General features: G+C 48.6%; 1 long non-coding RNA gene across 1 annotated transcript; it reads left to right on the top strand.

Moving 5' to 3' along the window:
- Positions 1–7026: 7026 nt before the first annotated feature.
- Positions 7027–13669, top strand: LOC135400687 (uncharacterized). The gene is made up of 3 exons (XR_010424631.1): positions 7027–7066; positions 11889–11989; positions 12120–13669. It is a non-coding gene; the product is annotated as an uncharacterized LOC135400687 (long non-coding RNA).
- Positions 13670–14299: the final 630 nt, after the last annotated feature.

The following is a 14299-nucleotide window of genomic DNA, read 5'->3' as shown; positions in this document are numbered from 1 at the left end:
CTCGTGAAAGGCTACAAAACAAACAAAAACGCTATCGACGCCAGTGGCCATGGAGCACACACACACACATATATTGGATGGTGATGGGGTGGGCGATTCACCGCCGCTGAGGCGGTACACTGCCCTATTTCACGTTGGGGGAGGATGAAGGGATGATGATGGGGCTTCCAAAGAGCCGTCGCCAGACCGGTGGAGCACAAGTACTCCGCCAGAAGACGAAGGCCCTGCGTCTGGTGGGCAGCGTTCGACCACGGACCGAGGATCTTGTCTAGGTTGAACGGCCGCTTTCAATGCGTTGCATAGAGAGTTCCATTAGGGCACGCTCGTGGTGGTACTGCCCACAAGCCAGGATGACGTGGCTGAGCAGAAGGAGCTAAAGACAAGCAAAAGGTTTCGAAGCACATCACTGCATCCCTCTTCGCGGTTTCGGGAGTTACACGGAACTTTGCAGAAGTAGAAGTGGACAGACTTTAAAAGCTCAAGCAAAAGAGAGGTACGATGTGGACGTTCGCAGGAACAGCACAATGGGAGAGTTCATTGGGAATTACGATAGTTGTTAGGGTGGATATGACAGAGAGGAAAGGAAAGGACGCGGTTATGAAATTTCTTAACATTCACAACTATATCAATTTCAAACGCCAGGAGCAAGTGTAGACAGCAGCGCAGCAGCTGACCGGTGACGTTACTGGAGGAAAGTGTGGTTGGGGCCATTGACCGAACTGCTATTCATGATATTCCTGGCAGTTTCGATATTGGCGTGTGTGTGTGAGGGGAGGGGAGTGAGTCCACTGTACATTCTCACCACAAATTTGTGTTAATTAATTCGCTGAGAATGCTGTGCTCAGCTCTGACTCAGCACAAGAACTCACCAATCCAGGCCCATCCCATCGACCATGTCCAACGACGCCCCTTTCAGGGAGTACGTTTTCTCCCATGTGTACTTGCCTCCAGAAAAAGCGACTGTGAATGATATCTATGTAGAGCCTGCTCAGCAGCCTCAGGCATCCGCCTCACGGTCAAGTAAGCACTCATGTTTGAGCAGGGGCATTCAGAGTAGAACCATGCGTAGAACCACAAGCATGCTGTACCTCCTCATGCTTCCTGACGTGCATTCACAGTGTACAGTCAGTTGAGTCAATAATTAGCTGCCTGTGTTCTCAGATTAGTGTGTGCATGGCATTTCATGAAGGCGTCAAGATGACAGCCGCCCCGGGGCAGAGGACGTTTTGGAGGCTCACAAGAACACTGAGAAACATTTAGCAGCCCTGCTAGTTCTGCAAAGGCGAATGCTTACCATAGAGCAGCATAAGTAAGAGGGGAACACATTGCCAGGCGGAAGCTTAAACCATGGCAACAGTGAATAGACTGCGTACATAAGTATGTGGAATCTTCATTTATTTAGTTCACTTCAGTTACGATATCAGTTACGAGTCACCCTTCCAAGTCCTGTGCGTTCTTTTTTCATTGTAGTTTGAAGCTTACCCAGGATCTCGCAGTACATCTGCATTTACTGTGATTGTGCGTGCGAGATAATCTACAAGTTGCACACAACGATAGTCCTAAAACATTGTCGGCATAGCCTTTCCAGACCAAAAAGCGAGTTTGACCTCCTTCAGAATGCTTTCACCAGGCACCCACCATGACTTCCTATGGTATTTTGTCTGAGCACTTGCATAATGCACCCACGTTTCATTAATAATAATTGTTCCAAGAAATTCATCTTGACCGTCTTGATACCATTGAAGGAAAATGCAAGCTGCATTCATTCGTTGCTCTTTACGAACGTTACCGAGCAAATGTGGCCCCCATCTCACATAACTTTTGTAGACCAAGCTGAAGGAAATTTGTTCCCATTAGTATCAGAGTGCAGTACCAGTGACCCGCCAGTCTCCGTTAACAATTCTCGGAATTTCAGAAAAGAAACGTTGTTTCGTGGTGTTATAGCTGATCTCCCACTGTACTGTTCATTGTGCAGATTTTCACGACCCTGTATAGAGGACACACCATTTCAATGCCTGTAAAGTGTTTTGTATAAACAGATGTTAACTGTCAGTGAATATTCTCTAAAGCACTCTTTTTTCCTTAACGAAAAGTAGGATAACTCTTACTTACTAGGATAGTCAGACGTACTCGGAAATATTACATCCATGCTTGAATGCGTGACACATAGGTGAACGGCACTCCATTAACCAACGTCTGCAGTGCCGGGATGTCACACCCAACTACTACACCATTCAGTTTGTCCTAGTGGTGTTTCCTTTGAATAATAAATATCGGGAAACTTATTTTTGGATGACCCTCCTAATTCCAGTTCTCTTTCTGCATTTGGCTACATTTTTTTGAGATTTCTTGTGGTGACTCTTGTGGACAGATACCAGCATGGAAGACTTAATAATAATTGGGGTTTACATTGCGAGACAACTGAGATCATGAGCGACGCCAGAGCAGTCGGTCTGTGGATTGCCCACCTGCCCTGTGCAATGAAAGCTCACCACACAACACACCGTATCTAATGTCCCTTGCGGAAGATGGCATGTCTAAGCAACTTGTATCCTGGCACTAAGTTGCTGGTGTTTTTTGGCCGGGTTCGAACCGGCGATCTCGGGATCAGAAGGTGAACACACTACAGACTCAGCCACCAAGGCCAGTTCATGGACAACTTGAACAACACAATTATGTTAACTCTGCCATCAAGTAATTCAGTTTCCTGCATATGTTTTGTAACAATTGAACTTTAGTTTTGTAAGCCTGAAGTCTAAGCTTAGAACCACCTCTTATAATTTAGTGACTCTATTTGATGTGTGAATGTGTTCACACTTCTTAAAAACCTAATAAGACAAAATCTTGATGATTTCTAATATGTGGTATATACGAGGACAGCTACAAGACGTCTACAATTAGATGTCAGTTACTAAATGTCTACCAGATGTCTAGTAAACCACTAATTTTAGACGTCTAAATAATAGTAAGACTTTTAGACGTCTAGTCAACGTCTAGTTTGGGCACTATCCCTAAAGTCTAGGGTTAGAACTGGTCTGGACGTCTAGTAGGCTACCATGTGTTCTTTGGGTTTCACGCTCAGTGCATTGAAACGTCTTCGTAGTAAAAAAAAAAAGATTATATAGGAAAGCTAAACTATCCAGAAATAATCACGCATGGGCGAGATATCATCAAGCCGAAACAGAATTTCGGACCAGTACTCAATCAGCCAAGAGCTCATTCTATCAGAGCACACTGCCTTCAATGCTACATGATAACCCCAGGAAATTCTCGAATATAGTTTGCCCAACTCAGCACGAGGTGATACGCGTATACGACTCGACTGGCTCTTTGGTAACTGATGAAGATTGCGCCATGGTACTGAACGATTATTTTGTATCCGTATTTTCTGTTGACGACAGCGCAAATGCTACCGGTGCAGTAGTGCCTGATTTCCAAGCCATGTGCAGCATTGATATATCGTACAATGGAATTATCAAGTTGATAGACAATCTGAAGATTAGTTCATCATGCGGCCACGATTGTATTAACTCTAAGATACTGAAAAACACCAAATCCATCAGTGCCGAATTTCTGTGCCTTATTCTAACCCAATCCCTTGTGAAAGGAGACATTCCTTCCGACTGGTTAATTGGAAAGATCATTCCAGTGCACAAAGGTGGTGACAAGCAAACGCCATGTAACTACCAGGCCAATCTCTCTCACAAGTATACCTTGCAAGTTCTTGGAGCACATCATAGTCTCTAACCTTGTAGGCTTCCTGGAAAATAACTCATTTTCCTTCGGGTACCAGCACGGTTTTCGAAAAGGTTTTTCGTGCGAAACGCAGCTAGCTGGTTTATCTAACGACATTTTATCTAGCTTGGGTATTGGTCTGCAAGTCGACGCTGTCTTTCTGGATTTAGCAAAGGCTTTTGATAAGGTTCCTCACACTAAAGTCTTTACTAAACTCACACGTCTTAATTTAGATCCGTTTGTGCTAGCATGGATAAAAAATTTTCTCAGCAATCGAAAACAGTACGTGTTTGCCAATTCCTCATCCTCACCGTTTTGTTCAGTAACGTCTGGTATACCTCAAGGCTCCGTCATTGGACCGCTTCTTTTCTTGATATATATTAACGATTTGCCCTTGGGTATCTCATCTAATACACGGTTATTTTCCGACGACTGTGTGCTCTACCGGACAGTAGCGGATTGTTTCGATGCCAGTAAGCTACAGAGCGATCTTGACATCGTCCTTTCTTGGTGCTCTACCTTCCAACTTCCAATCAATAACACTAAGAGCAAAGTCATGTCATTCACGCGGCGTCAACCCCAAGAGTTTACTTACCGCATTGGTTCTTCCGTTCTAGAGCATGTCGATACTTACAAATATCTGGGAGTTTACATTTCTAGCAACATGTTATGGACAGCTGACGTAGCGCATGTTGTGGGAAGCGCTAACAGGACGTTAAGCTACCTCCGACGACGACTTCGACAATCTAACTCAACAGTTAAAAAACGAGTGTACACAACGTTTGTCAGGCCGAAATTAGAATATGCGTCTCCAATATGGCACCCTTTTCAGAGCAGCTTATCACAATCCCTTGAATCAGTTCAAAACCGAGCGGCTCGTTTTATCTTCAGTGATTATTCTCCGTACAACAGTGTTTCCCTCATGAAGTAAAAGGCTGAGCTTGCTTTGCTGTCTGAGCGTCGCAAGATCGCGTCCATCACACTTTTTCACAACATTTTTCACAAGAAGGCATTACACACAGATATGCTACAGAGTGCATATTACAGTTCTTCGCGCCTTGACCATCCTAATAAAATAATGAGGCCATTTTGCAAGCACGACTTTTACCAGGAATCTTTCTTGCCTCGTTCAATACGACACTGGAATGATCTTGACCATGATATTGCAACCATTACTAATCCTGTTTCATTCAAAAAGAGAATTGTTGATTTAGTGGGTGACTTGAGCATTTAGTGTCCACAATGTCCTTTAGTTATACTGTATAATGTCCTTTGCTTGTTTATTTGTTGCTGTTCATATAAGTGTTTTTGCACTTTGCCCATAACTTATGCTTTGTACGTTGCTACTATGCAACCCTATTGCAGCCCTGCAACACGACTCCGTCATGTTATACCTATGGGCCTTTGTCGTATAATAAATAAATAAATAAATAAATAAAAATTAACTTATGACGATCTTACGACGCCCGCGCTTCGTGAATCCGCACTTTATCGCAACTTTGTCTTTCGACGGACTTGCGACAATTTTTGTCGTGAGAACTGTTTGTGAATCCGACCCCTTTTTCTACTATCACTCTGTGGGCTGGCTTTGGGACCTCCTTTCGTCGGACTGAGAGCAATTGCGCTCAAAAAGTCTTCGCGCGTTATGGTCCGGTTCTCCGAAAAGCATGATGTTCGGCTATTTTTTTCCGATGGGATAACTCGTGAATATCAATTTGAGTAAATTCGGCACGATCTTCACATTAGTGGGGTAAAAAAGTGACCTTTACTTGGCAAATTTCCGAGTTCAGTTCGCAAATATTTACATAATTGAACTTACGATACATGACATTCACATAAGGAGGTGACAAAAACCTAATAAGAACAAGTGCCGTTGACCGCATGATTCTAGGTGGCGTAGTTCTTTTATGATAATTCAATGACACGTTTTCTGGGACACCCTGTATATGACGGTAGTCTCACCTAAGCAGTAGCATTGTGCAACGTTCTTGAGAAAGAGCTTTCTCTTGACTCTAATGCCTATAAGCCACGTGCTATAAGCGCACAAGCGCACGTGAAAGTTCCATCTCAAATCGGACAGGATCATGACCCCAAGATATCTGTACTGGTGAATCTCCTTTACTAAACTACCTTTGCATGTATTATGATGTATGCAAAGCCTTTGTTCTACATATGTAACCGATATACATAGAGTAACATACATGCGACATATCAGCAAAGGCATAGTGAGCCATAAGCTAAGCACACCGAATACACACGCACACATGGTTCGCCACATCTTGAATACTAGCTGTTTTCCGTTGTGCGTCATTATGCTCCTGTTTTGCTCGACACTCAGAGTAATCATACGTCAAATTTTCTGTGGCGATCCAACAAAGAATGCAGGCCGTGGCTATAATATTTCGTTTTGTTATAGGTAAATTTATTGACGGTAACAATTTAATTTCGTTCTTTAGAACCTTTATCGAACCTGGAACCAAGGTTAGTTTACTTCGTCGTCTAATTTTGGTCATGCGACGTTTAAGATGCAAGATGTAGCAGTTATGCATGGTGTTCCGAGTGTAATGAGCGGAAGTCATCCCCATATCATCGTCATCATGTATTTCTCTCTCTCTCTCTCTCTCTCTCTCTCTCTCCGAGTGTAAACCTTGGGAGTCTTCTTGGGTACGAACTTTGTGATGCACATGCTTACAGTGGCCTTGAAAAATTTCCAGGCTACATTAACATTTCTTCCTACCACTCGCTGTGCTGTCTGAGGTTTTCGCTGGGCTTTCCGAAGACTTTCTAGACTAATGCCGGCACACTTCCCCCTGGCGTCAGCCTAGGACGCATACTAGCCCCCTGTCCCCTACTCCTTCCTGCTGTCCTCTTTCGATCTGTCCACATATGTACGCCGCTCATAGGCAGAGTTGTTCCGAGGCGCTAACACGGAATCAAAAATAACATTTTTTTTGTGGTGCTACAAATGTACAAGGATCTGCCCTAGGAAAATCGTAGAATGTCAGGATTTTAGGTCTATCATGCTTACGTAACTTTATATGGTGCGATTGAAAAAAGCCATCTTGTGATCTGAAAGTCCACCAAGTACTGGGCCGTCCCATTTCCAGTCAAAAGTGTGTGGATCGATCTTGTGATCAAGACGACGCAGACCATGAACTTTGATAACAACAGCGTGAACTGATAAGGATTCCGGAGTGCTCACACGCTTGCAAGCAGGGGGCGCTGGTGGCGCATGGGAGGGGGATATAAGCGAGTGGCGTGACAACGCAGGGGGGTCTTTTTCCTGGATATTGCCGGTTGCGGGCTGGGCTGTATTTCGCAAGCACTGAAGGTATGCAATAAATCCTCGTTTCTTGTTTGAACCTTTTCGTTTGCTGTGTCTTCCTTGGCGGACTGACGCCCCGAGGTTGTGGAAACACGGGTTTCCACAACTGGCGCCCAACGTTTGGGGTCACAGTTCGTCCGTTCGACAGTGGGGAGGACGCAGCACGCGTTGTTCATTTTTTTCGTTTGGTACGTTTTTTTCTTTTCTTTTCTTTCATTCAGGACTCCGCCGGTTTGCTTGTGTTCTTTTTCCGGGGTGTCATTTTTTTCCCTTGTTTGAGCTAGCGGTTTTGTTTTGAGTGTGTTTGCTTGTATTTGAGTGCTTTAGAGCTCCCATTCGGTGCCCGAGCCCGGTTCTGACTGGGTCGGGACTAACCTCTCCATATTTTTCTTTCTTTTCCAATCCAATCCAATCGGTGCCCGAGCCCCGGAGCCAATGCACTATTCGCCGCCAGGCCGATACGACCTCCGGAGCGGAAAGAAAGGCCTTGTACTGCAGCGGTCCCGTTCGCAGGAGACGCTGGTATCGGACACCTCGGAGCCTTCGGACCCGAAAGGACCAGCCGAGGACAAAGAGGTACATGCAGTGCCACAGTCCCAAGGTACGTTAAATACGGTACCTGCAGTGCCGCAGCTTGACTCCGCTATAACGACAGAACTATTGTCACGCATGACGGAGTTATGTTCTTTGGTGGCACAACGCCTTGATGCCAGGTCTGTTTCGCCGCCGCAGGCACAAGCGCCCCTGCGACTGAATTTACCGGTCCCTACCTTCTCAGGGTATAGCGATAAAAAGTCTGTCGCAGACTTCTTGGATGACCTCACAGCCTATCAGACTGGTATGGGAATCTCAGATGAGTTCCTGATACAACGCATCCTGCAGGTTGCTTTGACCGGAGACGCCGCTCGCTGGCTTCGGCTGCAGTTGAGGTTTACGTCCGTTCTGGACTTCCAGAAGCGGTTTAAGAGCGAATTTCTTCCCCCGGCGCTGGCGCAAGAGGCTCGCACAATTGAAGGAGACCTCTTAGGGGAACTCGAGTATCGGCCCCCGCTGCCGCCTGAATTGGCGGCAGCCGCGCTGCAAACCGCGGAATTGGCGGCAAACCGCGCTGTGCGTGGTCAGCGGGAGCAGCCTCGGTTGAGCGCCCACCTGCAGTGGGACTGGATGAGCACAACCGCAATTATTATGCGGAGCCATCACGCCGAGCACCTGATCCCTTCCGTTATGAACAGAGGGCGATCCCCGCAGGAATGAGCCTTGGCAGACCCGTCCTGTCCCATAATCATGGTCAACCCGGCTATTTAGCTGGCGAAACCCCAAGGAGGCCGCAGGAGCAGTGGCATGTTCCGCGGCAGCAACGCAGAATGCCCGCCGGCTGTTGGACGTGCGGCAGCCCTGACCACTTTTGTCGGGACTGTCCGCAGCAAAGACCAAACCCCCGTAATGTGCCGACGGGAAACGGTCGCAGCCGACGCCGGTAAACAATCGCTCAGCGACGTCGGCTATCTGCCGAAAGAGCGAACGAACGGTTGCAATCCGTGACCCTGATAATTCAGAAGCTGTCTTTGCAAGCAGCAAGAAAAAAGGAGACTCCTTGCTCTTTCCGTCCGAGATAACTTCGAGGACAAAGAACCAAACATCGCTGTTCGAATTTTGGGGAGAGATTACATCGCCCTTATCGACACGGGAGCTACGGTCTCCCTTATCGGCGATTGTGTTTATGAGCACTGCGTATCACGGAATGTGGAATTGCAATCCACAGATGTCACTTTACGTCTTGCTTCCAATGACGTGATTCCAGCACAAACTGCAGTTGTGCTCTGGCTTCGCTTTGATGGGAGACGACGAAAGCCGCGCTGCGTCCACCTTCCTGGTCTGGCAGTGCCAGTTATCCTGGGCAGAGACTTCATGATTCGGCAGAAATTTGTGCTGGACCTGCCCAATGGAGGATACGTCCACCACGGATCGTCAGGATTTTTTCCTTTCGCCGTGCCACAGGACAGCAGTTCAGCTAAGCAAGCTGCAGCGACGTCTATCGAACCGTCCCCGCTCCCGACTGTCTTGGGGTCATTCCATGGTCCGGAGGAGGAGCGCCGTCAGCTTGAACAAGTACCGCGGCAGTTTGACGGTGTGTTCACGGAGAAACCCGGTAAGTCGTCTATGTTACAGCATAGCATAGCATAGACACGGGAAACGCTAAGCCCTGGCGTTGTAATCCCAGACCACTGAGTGTGCAAAAGCGTGCTTTGTTAGACGCTGCTCTTGATGAAATCCTCCAAACCGGTGCAGTTCAAAGGTCCCAGAGCCCTTGGGCGTTTCCTGTCGTCCTGGCTCCGAAACGTGATGGTACGGCTAGGTTATGCGTCGACTACCGTCGACTTAACGTAGTAACTGTATGGCGGCAACCGCATGGAGCACTTTTGCCAACTGAATGGCAGCAGAACTTGAAAGGAACGGTGACCTACTAAGCGAACAATAGACGACGGACCGATGAGCCGGTTTCTGCTAAGGGTAGATATTTAGTCTGAGGAGAGGAAGTGACGCCACCTGACGGAACCATGTGCGCCAATGAAAACACGCTTCACAGGAAATGGCACAAGCACGTGACAAAGTCACCTGTAATCATGCCTATGACCGCTTTTTCTTTTCTTTTCTTCAAGAGGTGGCAAGGTGTGTGCAAGGCGAAGGTGACTAAATGAAACATCAAAATGTTATTTGTGGCACATGCAAAATCGGAAATGTGTGAGGAGATAACGGTAATAAAAATGCAGACTGATATTTCTTTAGTGAGCATTGCTAGAAACACTCATAAGCCAACATTCTCTTAGCGTCTCAATTTCTTGTAAACACCTGATTTCTAGATGTTATTAGCACCGTACTTTTTCAAGAACCGCTAAAATATCATTTATGTTACTAAATAATGCGTACAGCAGTTTACTACAATAAGCATTGCTACATCGCGTGCAACAAGCGGTGGTAAACGCTAGGCCGACGCTTCACCATGACAACCTCAACGTGGACATTCTGCTCCATGCGGTTGCGAGCTTCGATACCGTTCCGTTCACGCTGAGTTGGCGCTCCGTTGGCCCGATTCAGTTGGCAAAAGTTGCTCCATGCGGTTGCCGCCTAAGGGACTCTTACCCCTTTCCGTCCATCGAGTCTATTATGTATTCCCTGGGCAACGCTACAATGTTTTCAACGCTTGATTGTAGTAGAGGGTTTTTGCAAATCCAAGTTGCCCCAGAGGATGTCCCGAAAACAGCCTTTACCTGTCATAGGGGTTTGTTTGAGTTTGTACGGATGCCTTTCGGTCTGTCTAACTCTCCCGCCAGTTTCCAACGGCTAATGGATACCGTATTGGGAGATGCGAAGTATAACTTCGCGATGGCGTACATGGATGACGTCGTAGTGTTTTCCAGAAACTTTCAGGAACACTTGGAACACCTGTCAATCGTCCATGCAAGGATGAAGCAGGCGGGGCTAACCATCAACCCTCGCAAGGTGCAGCTGGCATCGCCTAGGATCAGCCTTCTCGGCTTTATGGTGCACGGAGGAACCATCAGTCCTAGCGATGACAAGCTAAAGGCGATCATGGAGTATCCGGTTCCAGGTAACGTAAAAGCCTTGCAGCGTTTCTTGGGCATGGTTGGTTTCTACAGACAATTCATTCCTAATTGCGCTGAGTTAGCGCAGCCGCTTAACCGGTTGTTGCGCAACGATACACCCTGGCAGTGGGGAGAGGAGCACGAACGATCATTTCGAGCTCTTTCTCACGCAATCGCTAATACGGCCAGGTTATATTTGCCTGACCTGAACAAACCGTTTTTAGTGCAAACAGATGCTAGCCATTATGGGGTTGGCGCAGTTCTCTTGCAGGAGCATGACGCTATTCTCTGTCCAGTGGCTTTTGCAAGTCTCACGCTGAATCCGGCAGAACGGAATTACTCCGTCACGGAAAACGAATGCTTGGCGATCATCTTCGCTCTCGGGAAGTTTGGATCTGTACCTGGACGGCACCACTTTCACCGTCCAGACTGACCACCAGGCACTTTCTTGGCTGCAGCGGCTCCGCAACCCATCTGGACGTCTTGCCAGGTGGGCCCTGACGCTACAAGGCTACTCCTTCAACGTAGAGAACAGGCGGCGCTTGACGAACGTGGTAGCAGACGCGCTTTCCCGTGCGCCTCTACCGGAGGGGGAGAGGAAGGCACCGAGGCGCCTTCTCAACTCCTGGCACCAGCACAAGTGGCACGAGACGTATCTTCGTCTTGGGGCACGGTCGTTAGCAGAGAGCAGCTCCTAGACGCTCAGAGAGCGGACGGCCTTTGTCAGCGGGTGTCTCAATGGTTAGCTAAGCAGGACTCTGCAGGCACCGGAACGACTGACGGACGGCACGACTCCTATCTGCTGGGCGAGGATGGCATCGTGTTCAGATACATACCCCAGGCGGATGACGATGACGGCTCATCCCCATTCAGAGTCGTGGTGCCACGGAAGTTGCGCAAGTCGTTCATACGTTACTTTCATGACTCAGCCTTGGCAGGTCACAGAAGTGGCAGGAAAACTTATGAAAAGTTATGTCATGTTGCGACATGGCCAGGAATGAGGCATGATGTCACTAAGTATGTTCGCACTTGTCCCGTATGCCAGAGAGCAAAACCTCGTGGTGGTTTACCCCTGGGCGCTTACAGCCTATTCAGAGTAATAGGCCCTGGCAGATAGTTGCTTGTGATGTGATGGGACCGTTTCCACGTAGTCCTGGAGGTAACCAGTATTTGTTTGTGGTTACTGATCATTTCACGAAATGGGTTGAGCTCTTTCCTCTCAGGACGCTGACTTCCCAGAGAGTGTGGGAAAGACCACTCGACACCTTTTGCCGGTTCGGGTTTCCTGCTCAGCTCATCACAGATAACGCTACCTACTTTACAAGTAAGGAGTTCTCAGATTATTGCGCTGTCTTAGGCATTCAGCACAAGAAGACTTCCCCATATCACCCTCTGGCTAACGTTACCGAACGTGTTAATCGGAACCTGAAAATGATGTTGGTTGCTTTTACTAGTCAGCACCACCGTGATTGGGATCTTCGCCTGGCTGAACTGGCGTTCGCTACACGGACAACAGTAAACAGATCTACAGGCTTCACACCGGCGTTCCTGAACTTGGGACGAGAGACACTTTTCCAGTGGAGAATGCTCTACACCTCCGGGATGGCAGTACCCAGCCTCCTTATTCAAGGTTCGCTGAGGAACTCCGGAGTCGACTGGACGATGCAGCTCTGACGGCTCGGGAGAATCTGGACGTCGCACGGTTGCACCAGGCTCGCCAGTACAACCGAGGTCGACGGAACCTCACCTACAGCGTCGGCGACCTCGTCCTTCGACGGACTCACCCGCTAAGTGATGCCGCACGCGGCTTTGCTGCTTCACTCGCAGATAGGTGGGATGGCCCCTTCGAGGTAAGTGCGTTCTCCTCCGGCATCACTTGCAGGCTTCGTCGTTGTGACATGGGCAAAGAAACTGGGCCAGTACACATCTCGGACCTGAAAACTTACCACCTCCGAGACCTCGAGGGTGAAGAAGCAGACGTTCAGCTTCCTCCTCTAGACCTGGACAAGGATCCCGTTCCCGGACCTTCCAGGCGCTACACTTTGCGTCCCCGCAGGCGGCGCATGCAGCTGCCACTATCTCCATCGCTAAACTTGGTGCTTGAGACTTAGTGTATAATGTCTTGTTCTGTGATTACCGTTTCTTTCACGACAGGTTTTCGGGGGCCTTTTCAGACCCTTGCCGTTAGGAGATGCCTCCTGACTGTTCCATTTGTGTTCGTTCTTTTTTTAGTTATGGGTCCTCAACCAAAGCATCAAGGAACGGCCCTCCGTTCTGCTCAACAGCAACACCGCCAGCCTGGGAGTTGCCGAAGTTCGCGGGTCGCCAGACCGCCTCCTCCCCCAGGCGCCCCTCCGTCGCGACGTGGACAGTTGTGGCTTTCAACCGGCCCGTTTCTTGGGCTTCCAGGGCTCGCTGGTCGAGCCAACCCAGCCCACTCCGTGGAGATCACTCCGACCAAGTCCCTCCTCCGTTCCGGGGACTGACACTTCTGGACAGGCATCCCGCGGACCCTCCGATTGATATGACGAAAGACGACTGCTGTGTCCGGTCTGCGGGGTGCCTGAAATTCACCGCTCCACTCATCGCCAGGGACGCTTTCACCGCGCCAAGATGGATGACTTGCGAGAGGCCAGAACAACAGGCTCTGATGTCGCTGCATTAGTCGCCCCTTTCTGCAACGCCACCGCCCGGACTTGTTGCGTGGACAGGACCCCCTCCACCACCTGCTGACCACATCATAGACATGCCCGACCATATTGAGGTCTAACGTGAGCCTTGGACATTGAATTTCTGTGAAGTGTGCCCCACAGTTTTGTGTGAGACTTACTCTGCGCAAAAACTTTTGATGGGGGGGGGGAGTGTGGATCGATCTTGTGATCAAGACGACGCAGACCATGAACTTTGATAACGACAGCGTGAACTGATAAGGATCCGGGGGTGCGCACAGGCTTGCAAGCAGGGGGCGCTGGTGGTGCATGGGAGTGGGATATAAGCGAGTGGCGTGACAACGCAGGGGAGTCTTTTTCCTGGATATTGCCGGTTGCGGGCTGGGCTTTATTTCGCAAGCACTGAAGTTATGCAATAAATCCTTGTTTGAACCTTTTCGTTTGCTGTGTCTTCCTTGGCGACGGAACGGGCGGACTGACGCCCCGAGGTTGTGGAAACACGGGTTTCCACAAGTGTTAGACACCATGAGCAGATCCATGTGCAGAAAATTCTTGAATTCCAGTGTAGCTCTTGACAGGGAGATCATAGCAAAATGAAATAACCACCGGCTGTGCTGTCTGAGGTTTAACCTGTGCTTTCCGAATGCTTTCCAGACGAATGTCGGCACAGTTCGCCCTGAAGTCTTCCCAGGACGCACACAAACCCCCGTGTCCCCCACTCCGTCTTGCTGTCCTCTCTGTCTGTACGCCGCTCACAGTCACAGTTGCTTCGCGGCGCTAACACGGAATAAAACAGGAGATATCCAGTCGTGCATTTCCATTCATAAAATCTCCAACTTCGGCTGAGGTTTCCTAATTTATGTTCGGCATGTTCAAATCATCCGCAAGGATACCTTTTTGATGATGTGTTAGTGTTGGAAACCATGTAACCATATATTGTGTTCAAGAACAAAGGGCATGCAACT

The sequence above is a fragment of the Ornithodoros turicata genome, chromosome 1 (assembly GCF_037126465.1).
Source record: "Ornithodoros turicata isolate Travis chromosome 1, ASM3712646v1, whole genome shotgun sequence".
Taxonomy (NCBI): domain Eukaryota; kingdom Metazoa; phylum Arthropoda; class Arachnida; order Ixodida; family Argasidae; genus Ornithodoros; species Ornithodoros turicata.
This window is presented reverse-complemented; position numbering and strand designations above follow the sequence as displayed.